This window comes from Petaurus breviceps, unplaced genomic scaffold, assembly GCF_028583685.1.
Source record: "Petaurus breviceps papuanus isolate PSGF00001 unplaced genomic scaffold, PetGlider_PUasm1.0 90407, whole genome shotgun sequence".
Classification (NCBI taxonomy): domain Eukaryota; kingdom Metazoa; phylum Chordata; class Mammalia; order Diprotodontia; family Petauridae; genus Petaurus; species Petaurus breviceps.
This window is the reverse complement of record NW_027187241.1, coordinates 283,280-295,874: the sequence shown is the minus strand read 5'-3', so window position 1 is coordinate 295,874 and position 12,595 is coordinate 283,280. Positions and strand designations below refer to the sequence as shown.

The window sequence follows — 12,595 nt, the reverse complement described above, 5'->3', positions numbered from 1 at the left end:
AAACTTATTAAATGTTTGTTGACTGATTGACTATTTAGAGGGCCCGTGAAGTCAGCCTGAGATGTGAGTGCAGGTATGAGGAAAGAGATACAATGGTTGATTATAGACCTTGGGAATCCTTAACGGGATGCCTTGGGACTTGGTTTGAAAGCAGAGAAAGAACCTGAGATTTGGTTATGAAATTGAATTTCAGGTGTGGCCCAATAGGTCTGAATAAGGGCAATTAAGTAGAGAGGCTATAAGGACTTTGGCAAGTAGTGAGAGAGAAGAATGAGAGATGGCAGCCAGCTGGTGGCCCTGAGGGGTTTCAAGAAGAAGCCAATAGATGAAATTAAGAGCAGGTGAGTATAGAGGCTGGCAGCCCCACCCCAGGGCTTGAAAGTGGCATTGCTTGACATAGAGCTGTGTTATCATTTAGAGCCAGTAATGATGAAAGCCATAAGATTGGACTTTGTCTAGTACAGGTCTTCAGAACCATTGATTGTCTCTTTTAGAAGATAATCATTGTGGGGGATGGAGATAGAGAAGAACTGGGAATCCAAGAATTCCAAATCCCTCCCCGTTTGCTTTTTCTTAAAATATGTAACAGAGCATTAGAGGTCATGGATATATAGAATGCTAGAGAGAGAATAGACCTTAGAGATCATGTAATCTACCCCTTTTAATCTTTCAAATTGGGAAACTCAGGCCAAGAGAGTGGAGATGAGCATCCCAAAGTCACACAGTTGTTCAGTAGGAGAGAAGGGGCTTGAGGGCAGCTACCGGTAGGTGACACAGTAGATATAGTGCCATGCCTGGAGTCAGGAAAACACATCTTCCTGAGTTCAAATCTGGCCTCAGACACATACTAGTGTGTGATCCTGAGTAAGTCACTTCACCCTGTTTGCTTCAGTTTTCTCATACATAAAATTAACTAGAGAAGGAAATGGCAAACCACTCCAGTATCTTTGCCAAGAGAGCCCCAAATGGGATCATGGAGAGTTGGACACAACTGAATGACTGACTTTCCCAGCTTAATTTCACTTCCCATCAGCTGCTCTGGTTAGTTCTTACTCTAGGAGCATCATGCCTCATGTCCTATCTAGTGGCCCACCCCTTCCCTTTTTCAAGTTTCCTTTTTTGTGTTGTCTTCCCCTATTAGATTGCAGGTTCCTTGAGGGCAGGGACTCTCTTTTTCTTTTGTGTATTCCCAGTTTAGCACAGGTGCCTGGAATTTAGGAGGGGCTTAATAACTGTTTATTAACTGTTGACTAGGCCTTAGTCACTAGGGCCTAGTATCTGAGACTAGGGATTAGCATTTGAGACAGAATTTGAATTGAGGCCTTCCTGAATCCAGGTGTAGTCCCCCGAGCTCCCTTTTATCTATTATACCATTCTGCAGCCAGATTAGATAATCCAACTCTGAAATTCTAGGTTTTATCTTTTATTGATCATCTATAGAGGGCTGAGCATTGACACCTAGGCACAATGGTAAGATAGGAATGAAGTGTTAGAGTCTCTGTTCTTGAAATAACTACAAGGAGAGAAGGGGTAAATGTAAGAAGCTCATAGAGGCTCCAGTTCTCATTCTCTCAGCCCTCACTAGGACTATCAGGCCCAGTCCCAAGAGCAAGGCTACATTTTGCCTTCCAAATTGGAACCTCCTGCTATCAAGCCCTCATTTGACATCTTCTCCCCAATATTAATCACCAGTGATTATTTGACCCAAGATCATTTTGACCCATTGATCTCTCATTAATATAATTTATAACCAACAGTTTATGAATCAGTCCCACAATTACCTTTTTTTTTGCTTTTTTTTTTTGTTGGAGGGCAATTGGGGTTAAGTGATTTGCCCAAGGTCACAAGCTAGTTTTTGTGTTAAGTGTCTGAGGCTGGATTTGAACTCAAGTCCTCCTGACTCCAGGGCTGGTGCTCTATTCACTGAGCCACCTAACCAACCCAACTCTACAATTAGCTTTTATAAAGCAATATTTACTGAGAATATATATTTTAAAAATCTCAGGTCAAAACTATTCCCCCTAAACTGGAGCAGACTCCCTTAAAGGGAGCATCCCCCCTCACCCAATTCACTTCTAGGTGCAGAAGAAGATGAATAAATTGCTCCCTGGATGGCAGGATAGTTCATCTTGGCTGCTGGGTCGATCCACTGCTGAGCTGTGTCAAGCGGGTCACACAGCAGCTGTGCTTGCTGGCTTCTCATCCAACCTGCCTGCTGAGTTGGCTCATGGCTGATCTGGGTCTTGCAAGCCAGCCCTCAGGGCCAGCTACTCACCAGCTCCACCCTAGCAGCAACAGGCATCTCCGAAGATTCTCCTCCTCTTTTAAAACTCAAAAGGTCTTTGCCTGGTCTGCTCCATCTTCAACACTCTTTCACCTGAGGAAAGCAAGACGCAAACAAAACATCAGTGGCAAGCGTTCACAGGCACACACTGGCCCAGGGGGGAGATAAGGTCACTGCCAGCTGCTTCTGCTGCTCCTCTAGCCACATGGACACTTTGAGCATTTCTTTCTCTCTCACCACCAGGGGAAAAAATAGATACATCACCTGTCTGTGGCTTTTGTTAGTGCACTCATTTCCAGTTCATCATACAGCACAGCACAGTAAACAGCAGGGCACAGTCACAAAATACTTATGTATGCTCTGTGATACGAATCAAAAACACCCATTATTTATTCCCCAAAGCAGATTCACCAATACTCCACATGAGTATGCAGCAGGCATTAAACACTGGACATGCCAAGGATTGGGCCCCCAGTGAACAATCCCACCTTTCCATACCCCCACTTGCCATTACTTATATGTGTGTGCGTGTATACACACACATGCATATAAGTCAACTAAATGACATGTGACTAAAATTCAAGCTTACAAATTAGGGAGAAATCATCCACATTACAAAAAGAGTTACCAGACATTTCCTTTATATTTTGTAAGACTCAGGTTTGACCTCACTCATTTCTCTTGTCAAAAGTATTGAATATCTCCCACTGTCCGGGGTACAAAACCCAGGGTTGCTGGAGTGGATCCCTGGTCTCTACAGAATGAACCCACTCTTCCTTTCCAATCTTATTTTGCACTACTCTGTCCCCCAATATTGTCCAATTCTCTGTAACCTGTGTGTTCACACAATCTGTCTCCAACACCAAGAACATACTGTCTCCTCATTGATGCTAATGAAATCTTTCTGCTTCTTCAAGACCTTGTTCAGATATTACCTTTCTACAATCTGTGGTCTCCTATTTGCCCTATAGATTTCATTAAACATTCCTTTATAGGGGGAAGTTAGGTGGCACAGTGGATAGAGTGCCTGGGGTCATGAGGACTCATCTTCCTGCATTCAAATCTGGCCTCAGACACTTAACAGCTGTGTGACCCTGGGCAAGTCACTTAACCCTGTTTGCCTCAGTTTCCTCATCTGTAAAATGAGATAGAGAAGAAAATGGCAAATTACTCCATTACCTTTGCCAAGAAAACCCCAAATGGAGCCACAAAGAGTTGGACTCTGCTCAACAATAAATGTAACTTTTCTTAGTTATATGTGCAAATGACTTTCCCACCATCAGATAAGAAGTTTCTTGATAATAAAGGCCATGATATTTTTCTTCTTTGTATCTTTAGTGCCTAGCAGAGGACACTGCACAAAATACACATTCAAAGCCTTCTATTATCTCATTCCCACCACATCTCAAGCTATTTACTTCCCATAATATATTTTGTAGGGCAGCTAGGAGGCTCAGTGGATAAAGAACCAAGCCTGGAGTCAAGAAGACCTAAATTCATATCTGACCTCAGACATTTACTAGCTGTGTGACTCTGGGTAAGTCACTTAAACCTGTTTGCCTCAGTTTCTTCATCTGTAAAATGAGATAGAGAAGAAAATGGCAAATTACTATAGTATCATTCATTGCCATGAAAACCCCAAATGGGTTCATGAAGAGTTGGACGTGACTGGAAAACAACAAAAATATATTTTATACTCCAACTAAAGTAAGGTATCTCTAAATCAAATTCTTTTTTTTTTAAGCAATCGGGGTTAAGTAACTTGCTTGAGGTTACATTGCCAGTTATTTCTGGGGGTGGTGCTGAGTATCCGAGCCCGGGATTTGATCTCCAGGTCATCTCGACACTGGAGCCGGTGCTCTTACTCACTGAGCCACCTGGCCGCCCCTCTAACTCAAATTCTTGTCCTGCCTCTTCCATCTCTGGGCCTTTACATATACCATTAAAGGTATAGATTCATCAATCATTTTTATTTGTTGAACTCCCACCCACTCTTTAGGGCTCAACTCAGGTATTGCCTCCTCTATCAAGCTTAGGTGAAATTTATGTCTTCATCCTCAAATTTCTTTAAATATATATATATATATGTATGTATAATTTGTTTTTGATACTTTCTGTCTTTATTTCACTTATGTTTCAAAATATATGCTTCCTGTTCCCCATACCAGAGACTCATTTGGTATAATCAAGTGTAAGAAGGGAAGGGGAATGGATAGCAACATTAAGTCAAACAAGTAAGATTTTAAATACAGCGTACCATTTCCATAGTCCCCACTCCTGCAACAGGAGGCAGGCATGTTCATATCTGATCATTACAACTCACAGTATTAATTGTTTTGTTGTTATTATTCTTTCCATTTTCACTGTAACAGTTATTATATCTATTGTACTCATCCTGGTTCTGGTCATTTCACACTGCATCAGTTCATATAAGTCTCCCTCTACTTCTCTATTCATCTTCAAATTTATTGCTGCATTTTCCTTGGATTTCTCCTTTGAGTTTATCTTACTTTCTCTTATAACAGTTATTTCTGTACTTGTCCTTTCCATTAGATTGTAAGCTCCAAGAGGACAGGATCTTGTGTCTCTCTCATTCTATCCCCAGGGCCTTCACAAAGCTGCACACAGGTTAGTGACAGAGCCAAGGATTTGAACCCCTGTCTCCTGCCCTAGCTGAGAGTTTGGGGTTTTTTGTGACATGTGGCTTCCTTTTATCACACTATAACATTAAATACCTCACAGAATTTTCACATACCTCCACATTTCCCAGCATGAATAAACCAATGCCAATCATTAACTGCCCGACTGTACAATGTCCATTTTCCAAAGAAAGTGAACAAACCTGCTCTGTAATCTGATCAGTCACTAGAATCTCTATCACAGGAGCTAGATAAAACATGCCCAATGCTTCAATTTAGGGAGAAACATTCACCACCTCTATTTCCATGGGAGTTCTAATTCCCCTTCCTTGATTCTGAGGGAGTATGAATCCACCCAGATGCAACATGATGCACTGGAAAGAACATTGACTCCCAAGTCAGAGGTTGTTAGTTCAAATCCTGGCTTCATCACTTACTACTTGTAGGACATTGGGCAAATCACCCCTTTGGGCCTCAACTGATTAGGCTATATTATATGATCTTGAAAGTTCCTTCTAGATCTGTGATCATAGACAAGTGTTCTTAACCTGTGAACTTGTTTTATTTTAATACTTTATACTGATTTCAATATATTTGGCTTCCTTGGTAATTATTTATTTTATGCATTTAATACCACCATTCTGAGAAAGGGCACATAGACTTTACCAGACTACCAAAGGGCATCCATGACATAAAAAGAGTTTAAATATCCCTTTTCTAGGCTCTCTTTTTACCAACTAAAACTTCTTCATGTTATGGTGGAGAATAATGGATTTGGAGTCCAAAGACCTAGGTTCAAATTTTGCCTCAGACACACTACTGTAAGACCCTCAGCAAGTCAATTAACCTTCATTTGAAACCTTCAGTTTCATCATCTTTAAAATAGGGATAGTAATAGCACCCACCTCAGTAGGTTGTTGCAAGGATCAAAATAGATAATTTTAAAGACCTTAACACAGTGTCTGGCATATGGTAAGTGCTATATAAATGTTATTACTCAGAAGATCTAAGTTCAAATCCTCTCTCAAACACATAGTAATGTGACCCTGGTCAAGTCACTCTCCATTTGCCTCAATTTCTTCCTCTGTAAAATGAGGTAGTGGGACTCTACTACCTCTAAGATCCCTTCCAGCTCCCCATTCCAAATTTATGGTCCTTCTACCCTTTTGTAGCAGCAACTACACTGACATACCCAGTATGGCCGATAGTGGAAGTTCTTTTATCTGCTTTACTAGGAAAGAATTCTCAAAAATGTGTCAACAATCTTCTTTTAATTACATTCATCAGTTCAGGGGGAAAATCAGCACCCTGAACGTCAGACAAAATCCAAACCAAAAAATAGAGAAAACACAAGCAGAAAAATAAAGACCAACAGACAGGGCTTCTGTCTGAGAAATTAGCACAGATCAACAGATAGATCCAACAGACAAGATCCTTGTCTGACCAAGGCAATACATACATAGTTATCAGAGTGAGAAGCACCAACATCTGCGTTTTTCAAAGCCAAGGGGCTCTTTAACGGCTACCCAGAGTCTCCTCTGGTCAAATCACAAGAACACTTTCAATGAGTGAACCCCAAAGCAAACCTCAGAATATATATATATATATATATATATATATATATATATATATATATATACTTCTTCAGGGCCAGAGGGCATCACAGTCCTTGTGATCCACTGCCTATTTACAAAGTAACAAAAGGTGTGAGTCTTCCTGAAAAACAAGCCTCCCCTAATCAAACTTCCCTTAATGGACTCCACATGAGGCCTATTAATGGACAGAGAAGATCTTATATCCCATTAACATTATGCCTTTCTTTTGTTTTTCTTTCCTTCTTACACAACCAATTTCACTGCCCTCTTCCAGCAGATGGACTAGTTAAACAAATTGGCTGCTAGCTAACAAATCTTCTTGCCTCGGTGTCATCCCTGAAGCTAAAATATTGCACAAGAGAAAAGAATTTGGAGAGCCTTTGCAGTCATCCTGACTGCCAATCTCATGAATGATGGTGACAGGTCTAAATCAGGGCCCAGATGATGATCTGATACTCCGTGAGAGGAGATTGGTTCTTGCAGGAATCTCATTCCTTTGCTTTTTACTACCTGGCAATCTCATTCCTAAAACCGGACCTTTCCAATGGTGCAATTGTAAACTCAAATAGCAGTCATGACAATGAAAATAGAGGATGATGGATAAAAGGGCATTTTTCACAGCCTTGTTTGAAAAGACTTGACCAGAAATAATATTTTAATATTTACTTAACTTTTTCCAGTATATTTGCAATGTCAATACAAAGCTACAAAGGAGATCTTGGGTTCTTTTTATAAAAATCTGCCGTGTAGGGATGGGGATAGGAATCAAGCTTCTGGAAGCTTGAAAGCTCCATTTGTTTTTTCCAATCACCTTTAGCTTCCAAATATTTATAATCATTCTCTTCTTACTCTTCATGATCTGTCCATACCCTAAGCTATTGGATGGTTCTGTGGAGGAGCTCAGTGATGATGGAATGGAGAGAATGCTCTGACAAAACTGGAATAGATGTTCCAGGTTTTAGACTCACCCATTCATTAGATTTAGTTGTATGTTAAAGAAGAAGAGCTTTGACATTGATTATAAGGAAAAAATCATGCTTGTCCTCAAGTCATCACAATAGTGAACTATTCCTGTAATCTGTGAGATACTTGATAAACACAGTCTCATTTAGAACATAACACATACTACCAGTATGTGTCATGACCTATGTTGTATGCCCCATGTTAAGACCTATGATCTATTTATTCAATATTTAGTCTCCAAATGGTATTCCTGGGAGAATATAATATGCCTACTCTCACTTCAAAAGGTAGAGATGCTATGCTACCCCCAACATTCCTGGCTTCTAAATTGACATGTTTTCGAGACGCTGAGCCCTCTTGGTGACGTTCCACAATTTGTATTTGTGTGTGTGTGGTGGTGATAATAGTGGGCTTCATTCTGAACCTGTAATTTTCCTGATGTGGGCATCTCCCAAGGGTGGAAATGTCCTCCACTGATGCAGATTGACAATTAGTCTGTCACTTACAGTCTAAAAGTTATCTGTGTTACTAAGAGATGATTTTGTCCATGTCTAGACTGATGGTATATTTTGGAAGAAGGACTTTAGACCCCATGGCTGTACTTCTCTCCAGTCCATTAAGAACCTCTAACTACATCATGGTATTCAAAATTAAACACAGTATGTTTAAACACAGCAGATGTGGCAAGCATAGCAAATACAATGGAACTATTCCCTCCTTCATTCTGGATGCTATTAATGCAGTCGAAGATGGTATTAACAATTTTTTTAGCATTTATATTACCCTTTTGGTTAATGTAGACTTTGCAGGAGACTAAAATTACTATCTTTTTCATGTGAATTGCTATTAAGCCTGGGTTCCCCCATCCTGCAGTTAAAGAGGCTTACTGGATGGCAGCCAGGAAGAGAATGGAGTTGCATTCTATTTGATTATGTGCAACAACAACACCCTCTGAAAATGATAAGGAACCAAGAAGACCAAGCTGTCCCCTGGTACTCATGGGTGCTGTGGCTGGGAACAGACCTGATTCACTAGGACAGGTGGGGTGTTAAGGAGGTCGATTCCAGGGGACTGTTTATGCCTGCACTTGCCATATAATAAGAGGTAGGAGGGGAAGATGGGGAAGGGAGAATAAAGAATATTATTTTGTTTGTCTTCAAGGTAAGCAAAGCACTGGAATTTTAATCATTTTACAGATGAAGAAACAGATTTAACTTATTCTTCTCATAACTTCACCAATCTGTGGGGATAGTAACAGTTAACCCAAGGTCTCTTGATTCTCGCATTTTCTCAGCTTTATAAAATAGCAACAACAAAATTCATAAGAAAGTATTTGAGTATGTTGTTATTCTACACAGCTCTGTTTTTGAAAATTCTGCTGCAGGCATGCATGGACCTTTGCAAAACCAGAGGATTTGCTGCTGGACGTGCTTAGCACAGCGCCTGGGAATACTAAGTACTTACTGTATTCAATTATTAACTTGTTGACTGACCCAGTAAATCATCGAGTTGTCATCGCCGTTGTCGTCATCTTCATCATCATCATCATCATCAAGCATTTAGTAAATACCCACTTTGTGTCAGACATTGTGCTAAGTGTCAGGAATACAAAGAAAGACAAAAACATAGTCCCTGCCCTCAAGGAGCTTACTTTCTGATGGGAGAGACTGCATGCAAACGATGTGAATAAAAGATAGATGTAAATAGAAGGGAATGTCACAGGAAAGGCACAATAATTGGGGGTTTTTTGGTGGGGGGGTACTTAGGAGAAGGGGATTTGACTAGGAAAATGTAAGTTTCTAGTTTAATTAACTTTCTTATTTTTAGATGAAGAAACAGGCCTAGAAGTGATATAAGTAATAAATGGCAGAGCCTTCATTTGAACCTGCTTCACCCAAGTCTAAAATAAATATATCTTTTTTTCACTACATGTACCATGCTAAACTCAGAGACACAACCTGCTTTCCAATAGGCTGGGGACTCATAGGTTATTATATATATATATATATATATGTGTGTGTGTGTGTGTGTGTGTATACACATATATACATTATATATACATATGTATATATATGTGTGCGTGTGTATGTGTGTATGTATGTATATATATATATATATATATATGCACACCTGAGCTGGGTGGTTTAGCTATTTACCTGTTAGAAATTTGTGGGTTATAGGGTGGCTAGGTGGCAAAGTGAATAGAGCATCAGCCTTGGAGTCAAGAGGACCTGAGTTCAAATACGACTTCAGACACTTAACACAAAAACTAGCTGTGTGACCTTGGGCAAGTCACTTAACCCCAATTCCTTCTAAAAAGAAAAAATATCACCAGAAATTTGTGGGTTGGCTGGAGCAATCATTTTATTTACAGTATAGTATAGTAATAGTAATGGTATTGTATAGTATAGTATAGTATAGTACAGGATAGGATAGGATAGCATAGCATAGTATAGTATAGTATATAGTTCTTGATTTGCATTCCTCTAATCAATAATACTACCTTTGTCTTGGGATCAATCATGCAATTTAGGTGAAGTTATAATGACTTATTAGTAACTTTCACTTAAATTGTATGATTGATCCCAAGACAAAGGAGGCACTATTGATTAGAGAAATACAAATCAAAACAACTCTTGGGTACCACATCTCACCTGTCAGATTGAGTAATATGACAAAATGGAAAAATGGTAAATGCAGGAGAAGTTGTGGGAAAATTGGAACACTAATGTATTATTGGTGGAGTTGTGAACTGATCCAATCATTCTGGAGAGCAATTTGGAACTATGCCCAAAGGGCTATAAAAGTGTGCATACCCTTTGATCCACCAATACCACTTCTAGGGCTCTATCCCATTGCATCCTGGGTCATCTCCAATCATCCTGATGAATATCAGGTCACTTACAGATGAGGAGACAGAGGCCTGGAGACATTGGGTGCCTTGGTCACTACTTAGTGGTAGAGCCAAGACAAGAATCCGAGTCATGACTCCCATCTGATCCTGTTTCCTCCAGACTGTGCTGTCTCTTTGTTAGGTGATGTAGTAGAAAAAGCAGTGGATTTGAAGTCAGGGGCCTGAGTTCAAATCTCAACTCTGAGACTTATTAGCTATGTGATCTCAGACAAGTCAGTTTCCTTCTCTGGGTCTCAGTTTCTCATCTGTAAAATTAAGAGGTTTGACTAAGTTATCTCCAAGGCCTAGAGAGCTCCCTTAGAACACTTCAGGCATTATGGAACAATTGTGACAGGACAAACGGATATAAAGTGGGAAAACACTGGTTTTGGAAACATGCTCTGGGATCAACTTCTCCCTCTGAGACAGTAGGCAATCTCTCTTGGTCTCAGCTGGATAATAAAGGAGTCAGATTCTGAGATGTCTAAGATCTCTTTCAACTCTGACCCCCTGACTATCATAGTAAAGGAAGCTTTTGATGAGATCCAACCAACCCTTCCTCTTCTCCAGGGCCTAAAAGCTATGCAAGGAATTTGGATCAGACTTTCTAATTATCTTTGATAGAATTGATGCTGTCTTGCCAATCAATACAGTAAAATCACACCCTCTGCTTACAACAGACAAATGTTTCAATTAAATATCTAAGAATTAATATCTCAGCTAAATGCAGCCATCTGTTCTGATTTAATTAGCATCTTCCCAACACGTTTACTTGACAAGCTGAAATAAAAACTCCAGTGCTAGAGACAGTCCAGGATTTTGTGGTTCAGCCTCTGCCAATTAACTTATACTTAACATCATCTGAAGACCCATGTACCTGATCCAAGTTACACTGAAAATACTAACAAAAGCATTTTTCAAATGGTTGCATGAATACGCTTATGCATTTCTGTTCTGAAAATACAATTTTTTGAACAAAACATTAAAAAAAAAAGAACAAGGGATACTGGTTCTGCTTTTTCATTCATGACTTTCCTTCATCCCTTCTCCCCTTCCTCCCTCCCTTTCTCCTTCCATCCTTCTCTTCCTTCCTCCTTCCTTCTTTCCTATCTCCCTTCTTTCCCTCTTCTTTTCTCTCTCCTTTCCCTGCTTTTTTCCTCTTTTTTTCTCTGTCTCCTGAAATCTGTGTTTCTGCATCCTTTCTCTCTTCTCCTTTTAGTCTCTCTCCATCTCCTTCTCCCTATCCCTCTCTTTGCTGGTTTCTTTTTTTAACAACCACCAGGTGTAGCCTGTCATTAATTGCTGGCCAAGAAGCCAGCTAAGCTAACCTCCCATCACCCATGTCTACCTCCCCCAGGACTTATTCTGGGTTAAATCACTGTACATAAACAGCCCTTTATACTTCTGTCATTCCTGTCGAGATGTGATTTGTGGATGGCCCTTGAAGGTCTCCTTTGAATATTATAAATAGACTGAGCCCCTGTAGCATTCAACTTTCCAGAAGAAAGGGCTTTGGCGTCAGGCATGTTGCACACCAGCTATTAAAAGTTAAAACAACCGTGCCATAGGAAACCCAGACAAGTTAGCAGCTGAAAGGAGAAATGAATGCTCTAGCTACTCAAAACAGATTACATATGTAGCTTTTAAGTAATTATTAACTAGCCCCCTCCCAAAAGGCAAGTCAGGGAAATGGTTCTATTTGGGGAGTTTGTTCTTGAAAGCAAAATGGGTTAAGTGCTTTTGAACAGCTGTGTGAATCTGGGGTGCTGTTTCTCACTTGCGTAGTCTCCTCTGACCAGATTGATTGTAATTTTCTCCGTCTCATACCTCATAGAAGCACAAACCACTAATGCTGTTATTCTAGAGACTTAACTTCGCATCAGCTCCCTGCCAATCAGGGTTATATATTTGTCTATAATAAATTTCATATATATGTATATATGTGTGTGCATATATACTTATACAAACATAGTTGACATACATGTGTTATATACTTAATATACATGTGTATATATACTTAATATACACATGTATTCGTATTTTCTAAATATGCACATAAATCCCTCTGACTTCATTACTATACATAACTTCCTAGTGAGGAAATACCCTCTACCAATGCAAATTGGCAAGTACTTTGCAAATTATAGCGTTAGAAAGATGCCTGGGACACAAATTTAATGATTTACTTGCTTAAAGTCATAAGGTCTGTAGATGCCAGAGG

The 12,595-nt window shown here is 39.8% G+C and overlaps 1 pseudogene; it reads left to right on the top strand.

The window, feature by feature from the left end:
* The first annotated feature begins 270 nt into the window (after positions 1-270).
* Positions 271-12,595, top strand: part of LOC138177425 (large ribosomal subunit protein uL11 pseudogene) — a 41,609-nt pseudogene continuing 29,284 nt past the window's right edge.